The sequence below is a fragment of the Capsicum annuum genome, chromosome 1, assembly GCF_002878395.1.
Source record: "Capsicum annuum cultivar UCD-10X-F1 chromosome 1, UCD10Xv1.1, whole genome shotgun sequence".
Lineage (NCBI taxonomy): Eukaryota > Viridiplantae > Streptophyta > Magnoliopsida > Solanales > Solanaceae > Capsicum > Capsicum annuum.
The window spans coordinates 7,056,586-7,077,622 of record NC_061111.1 but is presented as its reverse complement, the minus strand read 5'-3'; the positions used below and the strand labels follow the sequence as shown (position 1 = coordinate 7,077,622).

At 36.3% G+C, this 21,037-nt stretch overlaps 1 long non-coding RNA gene and 1 pseudogene across 1 annotated transcript; one reads left to right on the top strand and one right to left on the bottom strand.

Annotated features, from left to right (window-relative positions):
- Nucleotides 1-13,100: 13,100 nt before the first annotated feature.
- LOC107866909 lies at nt 13,101-15,621 on the bottom strand. The gene is made up of 2 exons (XR_001673062.2): nt 13,720-15,621; nt 13,101-13,383 (listed from the first exon to the last, which is right to left on the bottom strand). It is a non-coding gene; the product is annotated as an uncharacterized LOC107866909 (long non-coding RNA).
- Nucleotides 15,622-15,843: 222 nt separating this feature from the next.
- LOC107852509 lies at nt 15,844-19,769 on the top strand (annotated as a pseudogene).
- The last annotated feature ends 1,268 nt before the right edge of the window (nt 19,770-21,037 follow it).

Here is a 21,037-nt window from a genome sequence, read left to right as displayed (position 1 = left end):
GGAAAATAGTGACGACTATAAGAGTATAGTTCAAAACAATTTCCTTTTTTAAAAAAAAAAAAATCTTAAATTCCTAAAGTCATATTTACTTTAGATATGAATAACTTTTGCTTAAGCAATACTTATTTTGAGATGGAGTAAGTTTCAAAAGTTTTCAAAATTTTTAAAATATGAAGTTAATAGTAAAAAAGTATAAGTACCCTAATTTTTTGTATACATATCTGAACTAATTAGATATCTGAACTAATATGATGTGCAACTTTTTTATCAAAATCATCATCAATTATTTATTAAAATATATTTTAACTATTAATTATTTACTCTTGCTACTTAAATAATAATTTGAGTTTTCTGTTAAACTGTCATCTATTATTTATCGAAATACTTATAATTATCAATTATTCCCTTATCTTGATTGAAATACCACCACCTATAAAATAACTGAAGTATCACCATCACTAAAACAACAAAAATGAACAACGGTCAAAAATTAAAATAATGTGATTTTGACCCATTAAAAAAATATCTAGTGAATAGTCCACACCTACCAAATTAAGGGGCAATAAAGTATTGTGCCTCACTTAGCAAATGAAGCATTGAATTGTCTACTCTTACTAGCTACTTTGCACTGTTCTTCTTCTTCATTTCAATCAGGTAGACTTTTCTAATATACAATGCTAGTAATTTTCTAGTATTTTCACTATATTTAATGAGTAGTACTTATTTGTAACTATTGTTCCTTAGTAATATTTGTTTATCATGTATATTATATGTATACTATCGTTTGGATTGTTGATAATCATATGATAAGCTAAGCATTACTGCCTACATGTGGTGATTAGCCTGGAAAGATCCATTATTTATACTTGTTTAGTGGATTTTTTTAAGGGAAAAGGATTAAATTTACCCTCCTACTTTGGAAAATTAGCTTTCATCATAATTTGATGATCCCCTACTTTGGAAAATTGGTTAAATATACCATTCATTATAATTTTGATCAATTTTATCCTCAATATCATATGTTGAGGTCGATTTTACGTTCGTTATTAAGAAACTTTTCACATGTATCTTTTTTTAATAAAAAAACTCAAATCAACGTTAAATGCCTATTTTTTGAAAATAAAACACACCATAATCTAACCCAAAACAGTTCGTTGGAAAAATTTGACCAACAGAACTGAGGGACGAGTATTTATGTGTGTACTTTTTGTGGGTTTGATCGGCGCGTTAGATTAGGGTGTGTTTTATTTTTTTAAAAATGGGTCATTTAACGTTGATTTGGGTTTTTATGTTAAAAAAAGGGTACATGTGAAAAGTTTCCTAACAACGAGGGTAAATTTGCCCTCAAAGTATGATGAAGGAAATATTTAGCTAATTTTTCAAAATAGAATGGTAAATTGGCTCCAAAGTATGACAATGAAGATAAATTCGACTCCAAATATGACAAAGGGTAGATTTAGCCAATTTTTCAAAGTAGGGGGTAAATTTAAACCCATTCTTTTTCTTTTTTTTTTAAAATGGAGGGTCAAAATACACTTGATTTTTGAATTTCATATTTAACTACTCCCTCCGTTTAAAAAAAGAATGACCTAATTTGACTTGATACGGAGTTTAAGAAAATAAAAAATACTTTTGAATCTTGTGATCTTAAATTAAAGATATGTCAAATGTACCAAAATGCCCTTCAAGCTTGTGGTCTTAAAAATGCCACATAGAAAGTTACAATTTAAAAGTTACTAAAAAAGGAAAGTGGTCTACCAAAAAAATGAATAATCGTCTCTCTACCAAAATATTTGTTCCCTTATAATATTTCTACTAACTATTACAAAACATTGGGTGACTACCTATTGGGTTCACAACCCAGATACAAATAAATATAAGAGGCCCAACTAACTAAGGCCCAAACTAAGTAATGCCAAGACCCTTGTCAAGTTGGAGAGAGGTAACATTCCCAACTTGAGCAAAAGACTATGATGAACAACTCCAGTGAGAGGCTTGTTAATGTTGACATCAACCCGATACACAGGCCCAATTTATTACATGACCCGGGCCCATGAAACATTTTTTACCTTTTTTTCCCATTATATGTATACACACTTCTAGAAGGTAGAACAGATTTTTCCATGTCATTGTTATCAATAAATTCTCTCTCTTCAACCCTTGAGATCTAGGGTTTTCGATCATCTTCCATGGCTGCGATCTGATGATTACGAATATTAACATGGTATCAGAGCAGAGATCTACGATCCTCTCATCTTCCTCTACCTTTCGATGTTACCCACGAAGGGTTTTCATCGGATAATTTTCCGGCGACGGTTGGTATTTTGATGATTTGTGTTATTATCTGGTGGATACTCGTCTCTATCATCCGCTCTTCCTATTCGAGGCTTCGATTCTTCAACCCGATCCAAAGGACAGTACCTCTTCTTGTTTTACGGCTATCTCTTGTATATTTGCTATATTCTTGATCCTGGAACATTGTTTGTTGATTCGGTTTTCTCTTGTACATTTGTTATACCCTTGACTCCGGAATAATTTTTTTTGTTTTGTTGCTAGAGGCTGTCAGATTGTTGGTTTTGCTTTTATTAGAAGTAATACGACTATGTCTACTGATAATAGCACCACTAGTCAAGGTTTTGAAGAGTTTACGGTTTCACCCACTCATCCTTTCTACCTTCATCCATCGGATAATCAGGGATCTAGGTTGGTATCGCCCCCTTTTGATGGTTCTGGTTTTATCATCTGGTGTAAGAACATGCTTACTGCCTTATCTGCCAAGAACAAATTGGGGATTGTCACTGGCACTATTCCCATACCTATGGCTAACTCACCTTAGTTTCCTTTTTATGAGAGATGCAATAAGATGATCATTGCATGGATTACCAACTCCCTCTCTTATGATTTGGCCACCAGTGTCATGTGTTTTGACACTGCCAAAGACATCTGGAAGGACATAAATGACCGGTTTGGCCAATCGAATGGAACCAAATATATACAGATCCAAAAAGAGATTAACTCTACTGTTCAGGGATCATTAAGAATTGCTTCCTATTTTACTCGTATGGGTAGCTTGTGGGATGAATTACATACATCTTATGTGGGTCCAGTTTGTACGTGTGGTGCCTTAGGCAAATTTATTGAACAACAAAAGTTGTTTTAGTTTCTGAGTGGAATTAATGATGAGTACTCCATGTGTCGAAGTAACATTCTTATGATGCCCTCTCTTCCTACTCTTAGTCATTCATACTTCATGCTTCAGCATGTTGAGAACCAAAATCAATCATCTGCTACTTCTCCCAGTTTTTCTGGTGATTCAGTATCTTTTAATGCTTCATCCTATAACTCATCTTTTGGAAGAGGTCATTCTCAGAAAGTACACAATGATGCTAGTAGAGGTTTCCAGTATTCTCAACCTCCTGGTTATACTAGGGGGTACCAACCTCCTCCTTCTGGTTTCTATCAGCCTGATGCTAAGAGGTTTTCTACCTCCAGCCCTATGACTCCTTTAATTTTCAAATATTGCAAAAATTTAGGGCATACCATTGATAAGTGCTACAAACTTCATGGATACCCCCAGATTTCAAATTTACAAAGAGTGAGAAGGCTCTTTCTTGTGTGCAAAATGATGCTTCCCTTGCTGATGCCACAACTTCTTCTCTTTCTATTACTGAGGGTGATTATAAGTTGTCCAAAGATCAGTTTCAACATTATCTGCATTTTCAGCAACTGCATCATAGTGCCTCTATACTTGATAGCTCTACCACTTCTGCTTCCCCAGATTCTGGTTATGTTTATTGTGCAGGTGTGTTTGATCATCCTGCTGTCACTTCTACTGCATTTCATGCATGTGCAGTCTCTTCACTAGGGATAAATCCTTGGATACTTGATTCTGGAGCCACTAATCATATGACACCACACAAATATCTTCTCTTTAATCCCATTCCTCTTCCTACTCCTTTTCTTATAGCTTTACCAAATGGATATATAGTTAAGGTTTTGTCTACTGGATCTTTACAACTTCAGTCAGACATTATCTTACATGATGTTCTTTTGGTTCCTTCCTTTCACTTTAATCTCATATCCATTCACAAGCTCCTTACTCAGCTTAAATGTCATGCACTTTTCACTGAATCGAAATGTGTATTGCAGGGCCTTTCTCAGAAAAGGCTACTGGAAATTGGTAGAGCTAAGAATGAGTTATATTACTTCAATATTGATCCCTCTTCCCTTAGTGTTCCTTTACCTTTTCCTGTGTTGTCTCAATGTAATCAATCTTGTATTATAAATAAAACTGATTTGTTCTGGCATCAAAGGTTGGGTCATCTCCCTTTTCACAAGATGAAGTTCATTTTTTATTTGTCTGATAAGCTTTCTCATTCTCAGATTTTTCATTGTGACATTTTTCCAAAGGCTAAACAGAACAGACTTCCTTTTCCTTTAAGATCTACTCATTCCTCTTTTCCATTTCAACTTGTCCATGCTGATATCTGGGGTCCCTATCACACTTCCACATATAATGGTTTTAGATATTTTTTAACCTTAGTTGGTGATTTCACTAGAGTAACCTGGACTCATCTTCTGGCTTCCAAGGGTAGTACTTCTTATGTCATTAAATCTTTTGTTGCCATGGTTAAAGTACATTTCCAGTGTAATGTTCAGACTCTTAGATCTGATAATGCTTTTGAACTGGGAAAATGTATTGAACTTCAGAAATGTTTCTCTACCAATGGGATCCTTCATCAAACATCTGTTCATCACACTCCTCAACAGAATGGGGTTGTGGAAAGGAAACACAAGCACCTACTTGAAGTATCCAGGGCACTACTATTTCAATCTTATCTTCCCCTCAAGTTTTGGGGTGATTGTGTTTTAACAGCCTCATATCTTATCAATAGGTTCCCTTCTGTTGTTCTTCACCATATTTCCCCCTTTGAGAAGTTATATAGTTCTCCTCCTTCTTATGCCCACTTAAAGAGTTTCGGTTGTTTGTCTTATGCTGCTTCCCCAAAACCTGGTAGAGATAAGTTTCAGCCCAGGTCAATCCCTAGCATACTTTTAGGTTACCCTTGTGGTAAGAAAGGTTACAAACTCCTTAACCTTTCTTCTCATTCCATATTTTACTCTAGAGATTCATATTCAATGAATCTATTTTTCCTTATCACTCTTCTTCTAATTCTTCTACTTTCCCTCCTCCTCCTGATAATTATGTGTTTGATGATCCTCCCTTCCCTTCTTCTTCAGTTCCTTCCCCCTCTGTGCTCAATGATGATTCCAATGTTATACCTGAGGCCACTTTTTTATCTCCTCCTCCTGTTATTCCTCTCAGAAGAAGTTCTAGACTTACTCATCCTCCTTCTCATTTACATGATTTTGTTTGCTCCATTGCTCATGCACTTTTTCAAGTTGATTCCAAGGTATCTAGTGTTGATTTGCATATGCACGAGCCTCAGTTTTACCAGCAGGCTACTTCTGTTCCTGCTTGGTAAGAGGCCATGCAACAGGAATTTAGGGCTCTTGAGTCAAACTATACTTGGGATATTGTGCCTCTTCCTCCTAATAAAAAGGCCATTTCTTGTAAGTGGGTGTACAAGATTAAACAAAAATCCGATGGCACTATTGAAAGATACAAGGCCAGATTGGTTATTAGGGGTGATACTCAGAAGGAACGTGTGGATTATCATGAGCCATTCTCCCCTGTGGTCAAGTTGACCACTGTGAAATGTCTACTGTCTCTTGCTGCTTAACAACATTGGACTGTCTTTCAACTGTATGTAAACAATGCCTTTTTTCCCGGAGACCTTCATAAGGATGTTTTCACGAAAATCCCACCTGGCCTTCAGGTCACTTCCTCTTCACCTTTTTTTCTGCTTCCCCCTTGGTTTGTAAATTGAGAAAGTCCCTTTATGGCCTCAAGCAAGCTTCGAGGCAGTGGTTTTCCAAACTGTCTGATGCTCTGTTGTCTCGAGGCTACATTGCCAGTAAGAATGACTACTCTATGTTTACCAAGTCTTCTGGTTCTTCATTGGTGATTCTTGTGGTTTATGTGGATGACATCCTCCTTGCTGGTTCTGATTTACCTGAGATGACTGCTCTTAAAACTTTTCTTGTTAAATTTTTCAAGATAAAATATTTGGGTTCAGTTCACTATTTTTTGGGCTTGGAGGTAACTTCTCATGACTCTGGTTTGCTCATTAATCAATATAAGTATGCTACTGATTTGTTGACTGAGTTCAACTGTTCTCATTACACCCCTGTGTCTTCTCCTCTGGATCCTGCTATTAAATTGACCCCAGACATGGGTGATCCTTTGCCTGATCCCATATGTTTTAGGCGTTTAGTTGGTAAGTTAAATTTTCTTCAACACACCAGACCTGACATCTCATTTGTTGTTCAACATTTGAGTCAGTTTATGCAGCACCCCTGTGTTCCACATATGCTTGCCGGCTTTCATGTTTTGAGATATTTCTTAAATGCCCCTGCTCAGGGCATTTTCTTACCCTCCTCTTCTGATGTTAACCTTTGTGCTTATGCTGATTCTGAATGGGCTGCTTGCCCTTTATCTCGCCGGTCTGTCACTGGCTACTACATATTTTTGGGGGGTTGTCCCATTTCTTGGAAGAGTAAGAAACAACCCATTATTGCTCTTTGTTCAGCAGAAGCTGAGTACAGGGCTTTAAGAAAGGTTGTTGCTGAAGTTGTTTGGCTTACTCGCTTGTTTGCTGACATGGGTTTATCTATCTCTTCCCATGTTCCTGTGTTTTGTGACAGCCAGGCTGCCCTTCACATTGCTAGGAATTCGGTGTTTCATGAACAGACGAAGCATATCGAGATTTATTGTTATTATGTTCGAGATTGCATCAGTTCTGGTGTCGTTTCCCTTCATCACATTTCCTCTGCTGCCCAGGTTGCTGATATCATGACCAAGCCCTTGTCTGGTCCTTCTCATCTCTCTTGTTTGCGCAAGCTGGGTGTCTTGACACCCTCCAGCTTGAGGAGGGTGTTGACATCAACCCGATACACAGGCCCAACTTATTACATGACCCGGGCTCATAAAATATTTTTTACCTTTTCTTCCTATTATATGTATAGACACTTCTAGAAGGTAGAACAAATTTTTCCATGTTATTATTCTCAATAAATTCTCTCTCTTCAACCCTTGAGATCTAGGGTTTTCGATCATCTTCCATGGCTGCGATCTAATGATTACGAACATTAACAGTTAAAGAGATCAGCAAGCTGTGAAGAAGTAGAAACATGGTGAAGAACCACTAAACCATCACCAAGCTTTGTTCGAGTGAAGTGACAATCTAGCTCAATATGCTTTGTTCACTCGTGGAAAATGGGGTTCCGAGCAATGTGGATGGCAGCTTAATGGTCACAAAATATGGGAATTAGAGTAGAAGAAGGCGAGTAGAAATCGTCAAGAAGTCGGACAAGCCATGTCAACTCAGTAACCAGTTTGCTAATAGCACGGTACTCTGCCTCAGTAGATGAAAGTGAGATAATTGGTTGTTTTTTCGCCTTCCAACTAATGAGAGAACCCCCTAGTAAAACACAAAAACTAGTGACAGAACGACGAGTGTCGGGGCAGGCAGCCCAATCACTATCACAATATGCAGATATAGAAACATTAGAAGAGTTATTGAAGAACGCCCTAAGACCAGAAATACCTTTCAAATACCATAGGAGATGTAAAGCAACCTCCATATGTGTGGATGTAGGCCGTTGAAGGAATTGACTGAGATGTTGCACAACAAAACATAAGTCAGGTCTAGTATGGGTTAAGAAATTCAGTTTGCCAACAAGGCTCCTGTAAGTCTCAAAAGCAGGAAGTGGAACACCAGAATCAACTTCGAGTTTGACGCGCAAGTCAAGAGGACCAGTTACAGCAGTGACATCAGAACAATTAAGCTCCAAAAGAAGATCTCGTATGAATTTACTTTGGTGAAGCAACATACCTTCAGAAGAATAAGCAACTTCAATGCCCCAAAAATTGAAAAGGCCCAAATCCTTGATCTTAAACTGGTCGTGAAGAAAGCACTTTGAAGCAGCTATTTCCTCCAATTCATCACCAGTGAGAATATCATCGTCAACATAAACAACTATCAGTACAACAGAAGATCCCGATGTTTTAGAAAAGAGAGAATAGTCATTCATGGAATAGGAGTAGCCCCGAGAACATAGAGCTTGAGAGAGCTTATGTAAGACCCCATAAAAATCCTAAGTCAAATTCAGCTCCTTAAGGCTTGATAAGGAAATCCAACACTTAGAAGAATTTTGCTGTGTGTTAGAAACACTTAGTTTCATCTTATACCTTCGAACTTCGGGAATTTATTTGATGATCTTTTCGACCTCCGTTTTTGGATTTTCAAGTTGCGTTGTGATCGGGGAAATCAAGAGTACATCTCGAGTGAGTTTCGGAATTTTTGAAATCCGTTTAAGGCGTGTTTGGATTCTAAAACAGAATCACCATGCGATTTGCATGCGTCGCATGCTCTGTAGCATGCTCTAAAAATTTTCAGCATTTCAGGGTTAACTTCAAACGATCATAACTTCTTGAATATTTTAAACTGTGAGATCTGCTATATATCAATGAAAAGCTCTTTGATTTCTCTTTCCAATGCAATTAGTTTCATCCAATTTAAACATCGGAGCAAAGAGTTATGATCAATTTACTTCAGCCTATCAGCCTGAAAACAACATAGGATAGTTGTGTCTTTCTCTCTTTCTCCAGGGGTATTTTAGTCTTTTGCCCATCCTATATATATGCTCAAACACGGCATTAAGCCTAATTTAGAGAATAATATACTCCCTTTTTCTCAAATTCTCTCAAAAATTATCAAGAACAAGTAAGGGTTCAATTGGGGGTTTCAAGATTCATGCCAATTTCACCGTTAACTTTCACGGATAATCAATCTAAGGTATGCATAGCGTTCATTCATGGATTCTTTTCATCCATGAAGCTCAAGAATCAAGTTTTAAGTTATGTATCATGAATATTTTGTTGTGGGATGTTTATAATCATGTTGTTGATGTTAAATCGTGTTTTAATTTCATGAGTTATTTCAGAAATCATGAAAACTAATTTATTTGTAGTATTATTCATATGAGATTTATGTTGAGTTCTTGGGATTTGCAAGTTGGATGTTATACCCATAATATTGATATATGTTCATTGATGAATGAAATATCCATGTTTTCCATGTGTGTTGAATCATGACCATCATATGTTGAAAACCTTGAGATGTGAATTAGTGGTTATGGTCATGAATTGGGAGCATGTTATATATGCCTAAGTATAAAATCATGCCTTTCATGTGTTTGTGAAAACGTTCAAGTGAATGAATTATGTCTTGTGATCCATTAGTGATCTAAATAATGAATTCATGTTAATACTACACGATCTAAATGATTTCCATGTTGATGCTATGTCTTGCAAGTGTTTGACAAATGGTCCATGAAAGTTAAGTAATGAAACTACATTATGTTAGCATGTATACAAGTTCATGTCATGCAAGTGAAATTAAAATTGTGAAATTATGATGTGTTAGGATACATTCCTATTCATGTACAAGATTATGATTATCAAGTGCTTTCATGAAATCCCCAACTTATGGTATTATGAATTTCGGACTTTAGTCGTATGATCAAGAATTTTCATGATGTGTCAGTTTCCTTCCATCAAGTCCTGGGGGTACTTGTACTCGAAAAATATAGCTAGGTGCCTAGAGCCATGTCATGCTTTCACGATACTCTCAGTCAAGCCATGTTTAGTAGACTTCAGTCAGTCTCATGACTCAGGAAAACTAATGTAAAGGCAGTATCAGTTCAGTTTTACTCAGTACTCAGTAATCTACGTAATCTCAGTGATATTCCGTCAGTCTATGGAATTCAGTAAATCTCAGTATCAGTACAGTTTAGTTCAGTATTCAGTTCAGATATCAGTAAACTCAGTCAGCTAACAGAACTCAGTAGCATTTAGTCAGTTAACAGAATTCAATAGTGTTCCGCTAGTCATCGAAACTCAATAAACTCAGTCCATGTTCAGTTTATTTAAACAGAACAATCAGTAACAGTTCAGCTAATTCTAGTATGAACTAGGAAATCAGTTCAGTGTTATTCAGTTAGGAGTAGGATTCAGCACCGAGCGAATCCAAGGATGGGAACTCACCTTTCAGTAGAGGGTGTGATTCTTAGAAGCAATCCTTGCGTTTCAGAACTATGTAGCCAGCATAGGTTGAGACATCAATACCTGTCAGTTGAGGGTAGATCAGGTGGCTTAACCTGTCAGATGAGGGTTCTCACCGTTCTCATTAAATTACCTGCCAGATGAGGGTCACTCACAGCTTGTCCTTACCAGTGGCGCGGTATTGTCACCCTTCCAATCAGGGCATAAATTGGACCCCAACTTAGCTATTATAGCGTATTTGGGGTATGTCGGTTAGATAACTACTTCCACAGTTTCAGTATCAGTCTCAGTAAAAGAACTCAGATAGTTCTTCAAGATATCAGGACTGACAGATACAGTCAACTCAGATACAGTACGGAACTCAGCTAGTTCCATCAGATTCAGGACTGTCAGATACAGTTATTCATGCTATCAGTTATCAGAACTCATATTATCAGATATATCAGTTATCAGAATTCAGTTATTAGTCATGATATGTTATCAGTAAATACATGTCGTTAGTATTCATACTCAGTAGTCATGTTATCACGAACTCAATTTTAGGTCTGTTATATACGGTCAATCAGATCAGTTCTTCATAACCAGAACTATCAGAAACAGTTATTTTCTTTATCAGTAATATAACATCAGCTCCTCTTTATTCAGTAAACTCAGATGTCAGTAAATCAGTACACAGAATTTAGTATCAAGTACTAGTACAGTTTCAGTTACAGTTATTATATATTCATGCATGTATTCTCATGTTCATGTTAGTCAGTATTGTTCATACATATGAACCCCATGCATTCAGCCTACCTCACTTGCATACCAGTACATTCAAAGTACCGACGCATACTTTTCTCACACTATGGTGTCTTATACCATAGGTTTGGACGCACAGGATCCAGAGCTCCCTTAGCAATTTTAGATTCAGCCAGCAGCAGTAATTAACAGTGAGTCCTCATCCTTCAAGGACAATTATGTTATTATTAATATCACTATTTCAGTTTTCAGTTATTTCAGTTGACGGAGTTAGTTGGGAACATGTCCCCTCAACTTCTTATTCAGTTCAGTTTAGAGGTTTTCAAACTACAGCATGTCAGAAAATTATTTTAGATTTATGTTGGTATTGTTATACCATTTTTAGATATTACATCAGATTTGAACCTTATGGCCTTACAGTATTATGTTTTTGCATATTTTACAGTATGGTTATTCAGTGCCCAGGTACAGATATAAGTCATGGGTTAGCTTGTGGTCCTTCGGGGTCATGGGCACCGTGTAGCGTTTCGGTTCAAAAAATCGAGGCGTTACAACTTAGAATACCATTGTCGAGAGGCTTATTTCAAGTCATATAGAGACTTTTGAAGAAGGCACACCAGTGAGGAGGACCCAACAAAAGTAGAAGTAATCAAACCAGGGGGCAGCTTCATGTATACTACTTCATCAACGTCATCATGCAAAAATGCATTATTTACATCAAGTTGAAAAAGAGGCCACTGCTTTTTGACAACCACCGCAATGAGGCACTTGACAGTTGAGAATTTAATGACAAGGGAAAAAGTTTCATTGAAGTTCACACCTACAGCTTGAGTATCCCCTCTAACTACTAGCCGAGCCTTATATCTTTCTACAGACCCGTCTGCTTTATATTTGATTTTATAAACCCATTTACAAGCTATGGGTTTCTTCCCCCGGGGTAATTAAACTATAGATCAAATGTTATTAGCTTCCAAAGCTTCAAATTCTTTTTTCGTGGCATCTTGCCAGGCAGGAATGGACACTGCCTGGTGATAAGAATAAGGTCAGATTCAACCATACTAACTAAAGAATGAGAACTAGAAGGAACAGATTCAGGTCCACGCAAAGAAGGAGGTAAAGAACACACAAATTATTGCAAGTGGGCTGGAGGAACATGAATTCGAGAAGACTCTTAGAGGAGGTGTTGAATGTGAAGGAAGACTTAAAGAAGTAGAAGTGGAAGGGGGAGGAGTGGGAGGAGAAATAGAAGGGGTAGGGGAATCATAGTAAATTGGAGGAGATGGTACTAGAAAAATAAAAGAAAAGAAATAGAGGGAGATGCAAAAGGAAAAATATCTTAACGGAAGATAACATCTCTAGATATAAATGTGACTTTAGTAGTAATGTTGTAAAGCTTGTAACCTTTACACCCAAGTAGGTAACCCAACAAAACACAAGGAGCAGCCCTAGGCTGAAACTTATCCCTGTTAATCTTGGGTACAGAGGAAAAACAGTGGCTATCAAAAGTTTTGATATGTGAATAGGAAGAAGGGGTACTGTGAAGTATCTCATAAGGAGATTTATTATGAAGTAATTTGGAGGGGAATCTATTGATGAGATAAGTGGCCGTAAGTACAGAGTCACCCCAAAACTTGAGAGGCAGCCTATATTGGAGTAACAAAGCCCTTGCAGTTTCCAACAAATATTTGTGTTTTCTCTCAACCACACCATTTTGTTGTGGTGTGTGAGGGAAAGAAGTTTGGTGAGTAATTCCATGAGTAAGAAAGAATTCAGAGGCAGAATGACTAGAACCAAGTTCATAAGCATTGTCACTTCGAAGAGTTTGAATGGTAGACAGAAACTGGTTTTAGCTAAAGGCACAAAAGATTTAGTTAAAGAAAAAGCATTACTCATTGAACCCATAAGATGAGTCCAGGTTGCTCTAGAGTAGTCATCAACAATAGTCAAGAAATACCTACAATTATTATAAGTGGGACTTTTGTATGGACCCCATGTGTCCACGTGAATAAGTTGAAAGGGACAAGAAGTTTGGATTGAACTATCTGGAAAAGGCAACCTAGAATGTCAAGCAAGAGGACAAATAGTGCAAGTAAATGACTGTTTTGAGGAAAAATCACAAGGAATATAAGAAATATTTTTCATCCCGGCAAAGGGAAAGTGTCCCAATCTATTGTGGCATAATATTTCCATTTTATTTATATCACAAACAAAATTACAATGGGATATGGGAGAGGGTGAAACAAAAGACTTAGATGACTCATGACAACCAGACTCTATATTGCACTCACCAGACTCACAGAAGAGATGGAACTAGAAACAATACTTTCAGAAACAAAACTACTGAAACCAGTAGACGGTAAGGAAGTAGATGTAGAAATGGGAGTAGATTGCTCAAGCTTGTAAAGCCCATCATCCAGTTTACCAACAACCAGTAGCCTATTCAGTGAAGGGGCCTGTATTAAACAAGAGAGTTTAGTAAACAAGACAATGCAATCTAATTGAGAAACAAGCTTAGACAGAGAAACAATGTTATAGTGAAAGCTATGTATATAAAGTACTTGGTGGAGTGTGAAAGATAGAAAATTAAAAGACCCAGTACACGTGACTTTCGCTTTGTAGCCATTAGGTAAGGTGACAAGGTATGGCATAACTAGGGGTTTAATGTCAAATAGAAGCTATTTATCAAATGTCATGTGGTCGGTGGCCCCTGAATCAATTAATGTAATCATTTGTTTTAGTTAGCATGCAAGTACCATATGACACATTCTTAAGAGAGTTAGATATTATACCAGCAAAGTTAGCAGATCCACGAGGATGTGATTTTGATACTCTAATTTGTTGCAGCAACATCAAAAGTTGATTGTGCTGGTCCTTTGTCAATCAGGAATAAAGGAGGAACTTGAAGAAGGCTCAGGAGGAATAACATCACTGTCTGCACTAGATCCCGATAACTCCACATTTGCAGCAACTTTTTTTTTACCTTTGGTGAATTGAAATTAGGTGGAAAGCCATGAAGTTTGTAACATTTATTCATAAGATGTCTAGGCTTCTTGCAATACCTACAAACCAAATTGGACTTAGATTGATCAAAATTAATTCTCTGAGAGAACTGTCTTGTAGGTAAATGAACTGATGAAGATCCTGCTGAATGATTAGGGATAAATTGCCTAGAAAGATGATGAGTGGGTGTAGAGATGTTAGTGACCACATTGAAAGAAGCAGATTCAGTATTAAACAAGGAAGAACTGGAAGTTGTCTCTGTCTTTCATCCTTAAGAAGGATATTCTAAGCACTATCCAAAGATGGAAGAGGATCCATCATTAACAAATTCCCTCGAACACCAATATAAGATCTTCTCGTTGTAAATCAACTCTTACAGCACAGGTACAACAAGAAATCTTGGAACCACAGACAAACTTAAGCTCATCCCACAACTTCTTCAACTTGTTGAAATAGGATGCTATATCTAGACTACCTTGGATAGTAGAAGCCAACTCCTTTTTAATTTCAAAAACCTTCGTCCCACTAATGGTTCCATATCTTTTATTGAGTTGTTTTCATATACTTTCAGCAGTCTTAGAATACTGCACACTCTCAGCTTTGTCTGGATTCAAGGAGTTAGTCAAATATGAAATGACCATATTGTTGCATCTATCCCACTGCCTAAGTTGAGGAGATCCCTCGGCAGGTTTGGCACAACTGCCATTAATAAAATCTATCTTGTTTCGAGCAGACAAAGAGACTATCATATTACATCTCCAACTCCCAAATCCTGTCCCTGAGAATGGAACAGAAACTAAAGAAACTCTGGGAACATTAGAGGACTAAAGATACAATGGGCTAGATGGTTCGGGGGTAAACGTGGTACTAGAGGATTCAACAACATTCACCATATTTGTAGGTACAAAAGAATGTGTACCAATTCGATTGATGAAAAATCGACGAAGTAGAAGATAAAGTACCAATTATAGAGAACCAAAACCCTAGAAAGTGATAAGCAATCGCACGAAAAATTGATCAGCCAAAATCGAATTCCAAACCCAAAACTCCACGAGCTCTAGCTGAAAATCTCCCCGGAAGGCTCAAAATGACCAAACTTCGAAGAGATGAATCGCTCATGGCCAGAAAAAATCATGAAACACTCCAAGGGTACCATTGCTAGAATTGGAAAAATGAGCGGGAACGGATTACTGGCTTTTGATACCATGAAAACATGAAGATTTAACTCGTAATTCAGTGAAGAAACAACTAAGATTTGAGCCGAAGAAGATGAGTCAAAGAGAGGAAAAAAGCTTTCTTGTTTCTCTCAAGAAAATGAATAATCGTCTCTCTCCCTTATAATATTCCTACTAACTATTACAAAACAGTGGGTGACTGCCTATTGGGTTCACAGCCTGATACAGATAAATATAAGAGGCCCAACTAACTAAGGCCCAAACTAAGTAATGCCAAGAAGTGTAATAGTTTTATGGTTAACAGAAAAACCTAATAATATAGGTATGAAACTCGCAAAATGATGATAGTCTAGGTTTTTTTGACCAATTCACTCTTCTTTTAACCTATTTAATATTTTTTGTGAAGAGTGGAGGGTGAAAAACACAGCTAAGTATTCTGGTGTTTTGAGTTTCATACTTGAACTATTACTAACTATTTATCTAAACATGCCTCAACTATTAATCATTTGAGTTTCATACCTGAACTTTCAACAATAGTTTCATACCTCAACTATTGTTTATACGTTTTATAACACCATTTGCATATTATAATTGGATATGTGAGGTTATTTACTTTGTTTCCTAGGTTACTGAAATTAGGACTATTATAGACTGTGTTACCTGTTATTGCTGTCCATTTTAACCTGATACACTATCATGTACAGCAGTTGAACTCATTTTTTCACTAACAAAGTTTAAAAGTGATTAGAGGAGTAATATTATGACGATTGCAGAATATATTGTGGTAAACTCATTGTATCCTTAATGTAATTTCTAAGGAAGCAGAAATGGCTTATGCTGCTCTGGCTTCTGCTGTATGCTCGCTCTATCTATTCCTGCAATGCGGTCATCCATTACTGAATAATCATCGGAGGAAAGATGAGATCTTATCACTATGCAAAAGAATTATTGCTTTTCAGGAGTTCTTGGCGGATTATGGAGAGATAAAGCATTGACACGAAGGGCTGAAATTGTTGGAAGGAAAGATCAACGAGAAAACATATCAAGTTGAAGATACTGTTGACTCGAAACTGAGAAAATATTTCCTGGCTAAAAATGCAAACTACCGAAGAAAAAGGCCTACTCAGTACTATGTAGGAGATTGCAAGTAGCAGTTGAAGAAATGGAATTTATCAGAAAAGAAGCGATGAAAATTAAGGGTGACAAGATTATCACTTTGAAGTTTAATTCTAAGATTTCACCGGCTAGGCTTGTATGTAGTCCAAGTGTGCAACAAAAACCAGTTGGTTTCCAGGACGAATTGGAGAAAATAATTCATAGTCTCAGACATGGGCCGCGTGAACTAGATATCATTTCTATAGCCGGAATGGCTGGTATTGGTAAAACAACTCTTGCGAAAAAGAGCATATAATGATCCTTTAGTTGTTAATTGGTTTGAAGTTCGTGCTTGGACCACTGTTTCTTACGAGTATAGAGAAAAAGACATGTTACTTGACCTCTTTTATCAAGTTGTTCCTCGAATTAATGAAATCAATCAAGAGAGTTACAAGCAACCTGTTTATCAAGAAGAAATATATCAAGAAAATATTGCTGACCGGTTGCAAAAAAGTTTAAAACGTAAGAGATTTCTCATTGTTGTCGATGACATGTGGAGCACTGCTGCTTGGGACAACATGAGCAGGTTGTTTCCTGATGATGACAATGGAAGTCGTGTCATCCTAACGAGTAGGCTCATTGATGTAGTAACTCATGCTAATCCAGACCGGCAACCTCACCGACTGAATTTTCAAAACAATGATGAAGGTTGGGAGCTACTCTGTCAGAAACTTTTTGGGAAAAGAGTATGTCCGCCTGAATTGGAAGAGATCGGAAGAAGTATTGCAGAAAAATGCCAAGGACTACCTCTAGCAATTGTTGTGGTTGCGGGACATCTCTCGAAAATGAGTAAGACTCCTGATTGCTGGAACACTGTTGCAGAAAGTGTGGGTTCCTTTGTAAATCGTGAGCCAGGGCAGTGTTTAGACACACTAGCTCTAAGTTACAACTACTTACTTTCAACATCTAAAAGCCTGCTTCTTGTACATGGGAGCATATCCTGAAGATTTTGAGATTCCGTTGTCGAAGCTGATCAGGCTATGGATTGCCGAAGGCTTCCTTAATGCAACAGCGCTTATGACCGTGGAAAAGATAGCAGACGAGTGCTTGAAGGATCTTATTGGTAGAAGTTTGGTTTTAGCTGAAAAGTGGTCTAATGGAAAACTCAAAACATGTAAACTACATGATATCATGCGAAACTTTTGCTTAGAAGAAGCTAAAAGACAACTTTCTACATGTCTTGAAGCACTCCCACAGTGTTCTATCAGAAAGCGAAATAACAGCTCTGCGTCGAGTTAGTTTCAATTGTAGCACCATCTACGCAAGTTACTCTTTCCAACCCACTGATCGTACTGTTTCTGTTTCTCGTTCCATCTTGGGATTCGACATTTTCCTAAGTTCAATCTTTTCATACATAGATTTCAAATTGCTCAGGGTTCTAGATATCACCTTCCAACATTTCCCACGGTTTCCCAATGAGATAATGCAACTTGTTAATTTGCGTTACCTTGCATTGGCCACTGGTAGTGAATTCTTTCCACCAGTATCTCAGTTTTGGAGTTTGCAGACTTTAATCCTTCATGTGTATTCAAGTGACTCCACTTTGCCTAGGGATATATGGAAGATGCCAAACCTCAGATATCTCCATGTTAAACCAAGCATCTGTTTGCCAAGCCCAACCAAACATAACAATTCATCTGTTTTGAGTAATCTACAAACACTTGCCAATATAACCCTTTCAGATTGTACAAAGGATGTCGAAATTGGGAATCTGTGAAACAGTCGAGTATACTTATCCAGTCCAGATTCCCTGGAGTAATTTTCTTTGCACATCTGAAAATCTGTGGCCTTATTGTAGTGAATCAGTTTCAGCCTTGTGGTCAGATTGCATTAGAAATCTTGCTCTCCTGCCTCAACTCGAGGCATTAAAGATTGTTGGATTGAAACCACCCGTACAAGTACCAAAATTATCTCTTCATCTCGATGCACTTCCAGAGAATCTTAAGAAATTGACGTTGAGCTTCACTTACTTGCCATGGGAGAGCATGAGCTCTCTTTGTAGATTACCAAATCTCGAGGTACTCAAACTAAAGAATTACGCCTTCACAGGTCCAAAGTGGGAACACATTGAAGAGGGGTTTGTTTCTTTAAAACTGTTGCTGATCGAGGTGTCAGATTTAGAGGAATGGAGTGCCTCAAATGATCATTTTCCTTGCCTAGAACATCTAGTTCTTAAGAGTTGCCTTCGCTTGAACAGCATCCCTCACGATCTGGGAGATATTCCGACTTTGCAGATAATTGAGGTGGAAAATTCAAGCCAATCTGCGGCGTTTTCAGCTAAAGAGATCCAAGAGGAGCAGCAGAGTTTTGGTAATGACACTCTAGAAGTGCGAATAGAAAGAAATTTTTGGAGAGTAAATGTTGTTGCAACACCTTAGTCCACCAGGCAAGTAAAGAAATGAATTTATTACAAGTTTTTATTGTTGATTTAATTGACAGGTTGAATATGAAATTTGTACTCTAGGAAGTCTTGCTGACATTGGAAAGTTGAAAATTGGAAACAACAAAGGCATAATATATTGACATACACTCAAACATGGCCTTGGCTGGCAATAATCATTCCAACTTTGAGAGCCAACTTGTCCCCGTTGTATCTCATGGACACCCGATGCTGACGTGACATACAAATTTTGGAGGTGTCTAGATGATCATTTTGTAAGTTAAAAGTGTTCATGTTATAGAGCGGAGACGAGTTGGAGTGTCTAGATGTGCATACTCAAAGTTGGATTGCTTACTTGCCAGTTGAGGGCAAGTTTGAGTGTTTGTTTTTGTATTATGCCAATAACAAATGTGGTAACTCCTACAGCAAGCTATGTTAATTTGTTAACACCAATATTATTGTTCTTATATTTTAAAAGGACGAAAAATGTTATTTTTTCTAACTCATAAAATCTATTGTACTCAAACTCTTTGAAAATACTGACAGGTCCTCCAGAAGTATTGCATATTTAGAGGATCCAAAAAGACTGGCTTATACATTGTATGCATATCAATTCATCGAGAAGTTCATGTATAATATTAGTGTTGGATTGTTGACTTGAATCTTGGTAGAGCAGAGAACATTGAATTCTTCAATGATTTGCACTATTATTGTTGATCTGTTATATGCCAATGATACTGAGTGGGTCAGTTAAGATACTTTGAGATTGATTCTCGCTGTTGTTGTTGTTGTTGTTGTAATGACAATCATTGGCAGTGCAACAATGATAAGAGGACTTTCTATTTAGTCAAGTGAAAGTCACTTATAGTTAACAAGAAGTCGGGAACTTTGAGGCAACACAGTTGCAGTTTAATGATGGGAGATTCACTTCAGAAGAGCAGGCACTATGAAATGAAACAACTGTCTTTTGATCGAATGACTCGTCACAGCTGAAAACTGGCTCCTTTACTTTCTCAACCTCGACTTATTCTCGGATTGTAATGGTGGTAAGTGGTGACCCATCCCCAGCATTTTGATATAACATGCTGAATGCTTTCAATGGTCAGTCAACGATTCTGAAAATTGAATCTATTTCCCAACAAACGTTATCTCCTATTCTGAAGTTGAAGTCATCTGATTGCATGTCCATAATAAAACTGTTGATCATAGAAAGTGGTCCAATAAAAAAATTATTGGTACTCCAAAACTTTTTAAGTTAGTTGATGAAGTTGATGAAGAGGTAAGGATTTTTCTTTTCGCATTTATTTTTTATCCATTAAAATTAACACATCTACAATATTTTAGGGCACAAAACTTTGATATGTTATGTTTCCTTTCAAAATTCTTATTTTGCTTAACAAAAGTTGTATGTTCGTACTTTATTTCACCTCTCCGTCTTTAATAATATAAAATCTTCATTTATTTTTAAAGTTAAATCTTTACAAAATCATTGATTACATTCTTATTGCGTACTTAAAACGTTTAAATATTTGGTACTTCTTAAATTTTTTCTAATTATAACCATTTTATATTTATTACTAGATTTCCAAATCTTCTTAAAATTAAATTTAGTTGATTTTGAATTCTTAAACTAATGAAAAAGTATTAGTTGTCATGAATTATTATGATGACTTCTAATAAGGAAAGGTTTTACCATAAATATATTTAATTAATTTTCAAATCTTAAATATTAGAAATTTTTTTGTCTAAAGTAAAGACTTTTAATTAAGGACAAAAAGTTCAAACATTATTTTTTTAATAGTTGAAAATTAATTAAATATATTTATGGTAAAACCTTTCCTTATTAAAAGTCATCAAAATTAATGACAACTAATATTTTTTTCATAAGTTTAAGAATTCTAAATAAACTAAATTTGATTTTAAGAATATTTAAAAAGTCTATAAATCTACATCTACAATATATTATATTCATTAACCACTTGAAACTTGTGATGGTAAAATATATATGTGCTTACAATAAAATATAGATTTTGAATTTTTTGCACTTCATTAAAAGTTACATAAGTGTGAAGACCCTTAGAAAAGTTTTTTGAACTTTTTGTTCTTCATTAAAAGACTTAGCAATAGACAAAATCGCTTTTTTACTATTTTGCTCAAATTATTATTTAATTATTTTAATAATATTAACTATAATATTAAATCCTAAAATGTATATGGAAAGAAAAAAAATTAAGAGTCCTATTATATATGGTAATAAGACAATGTTACTCTAAGAAGAATTAAAAAAAAAACTCCTAAGTTTTAGGAATCATAAGTGTGCGTGATTTTTTTTATTTTAAATAAGACAATGAAGTCTATTTTATTTTAAATAAAAAGCAAAGTCAAAGTCCACAAATA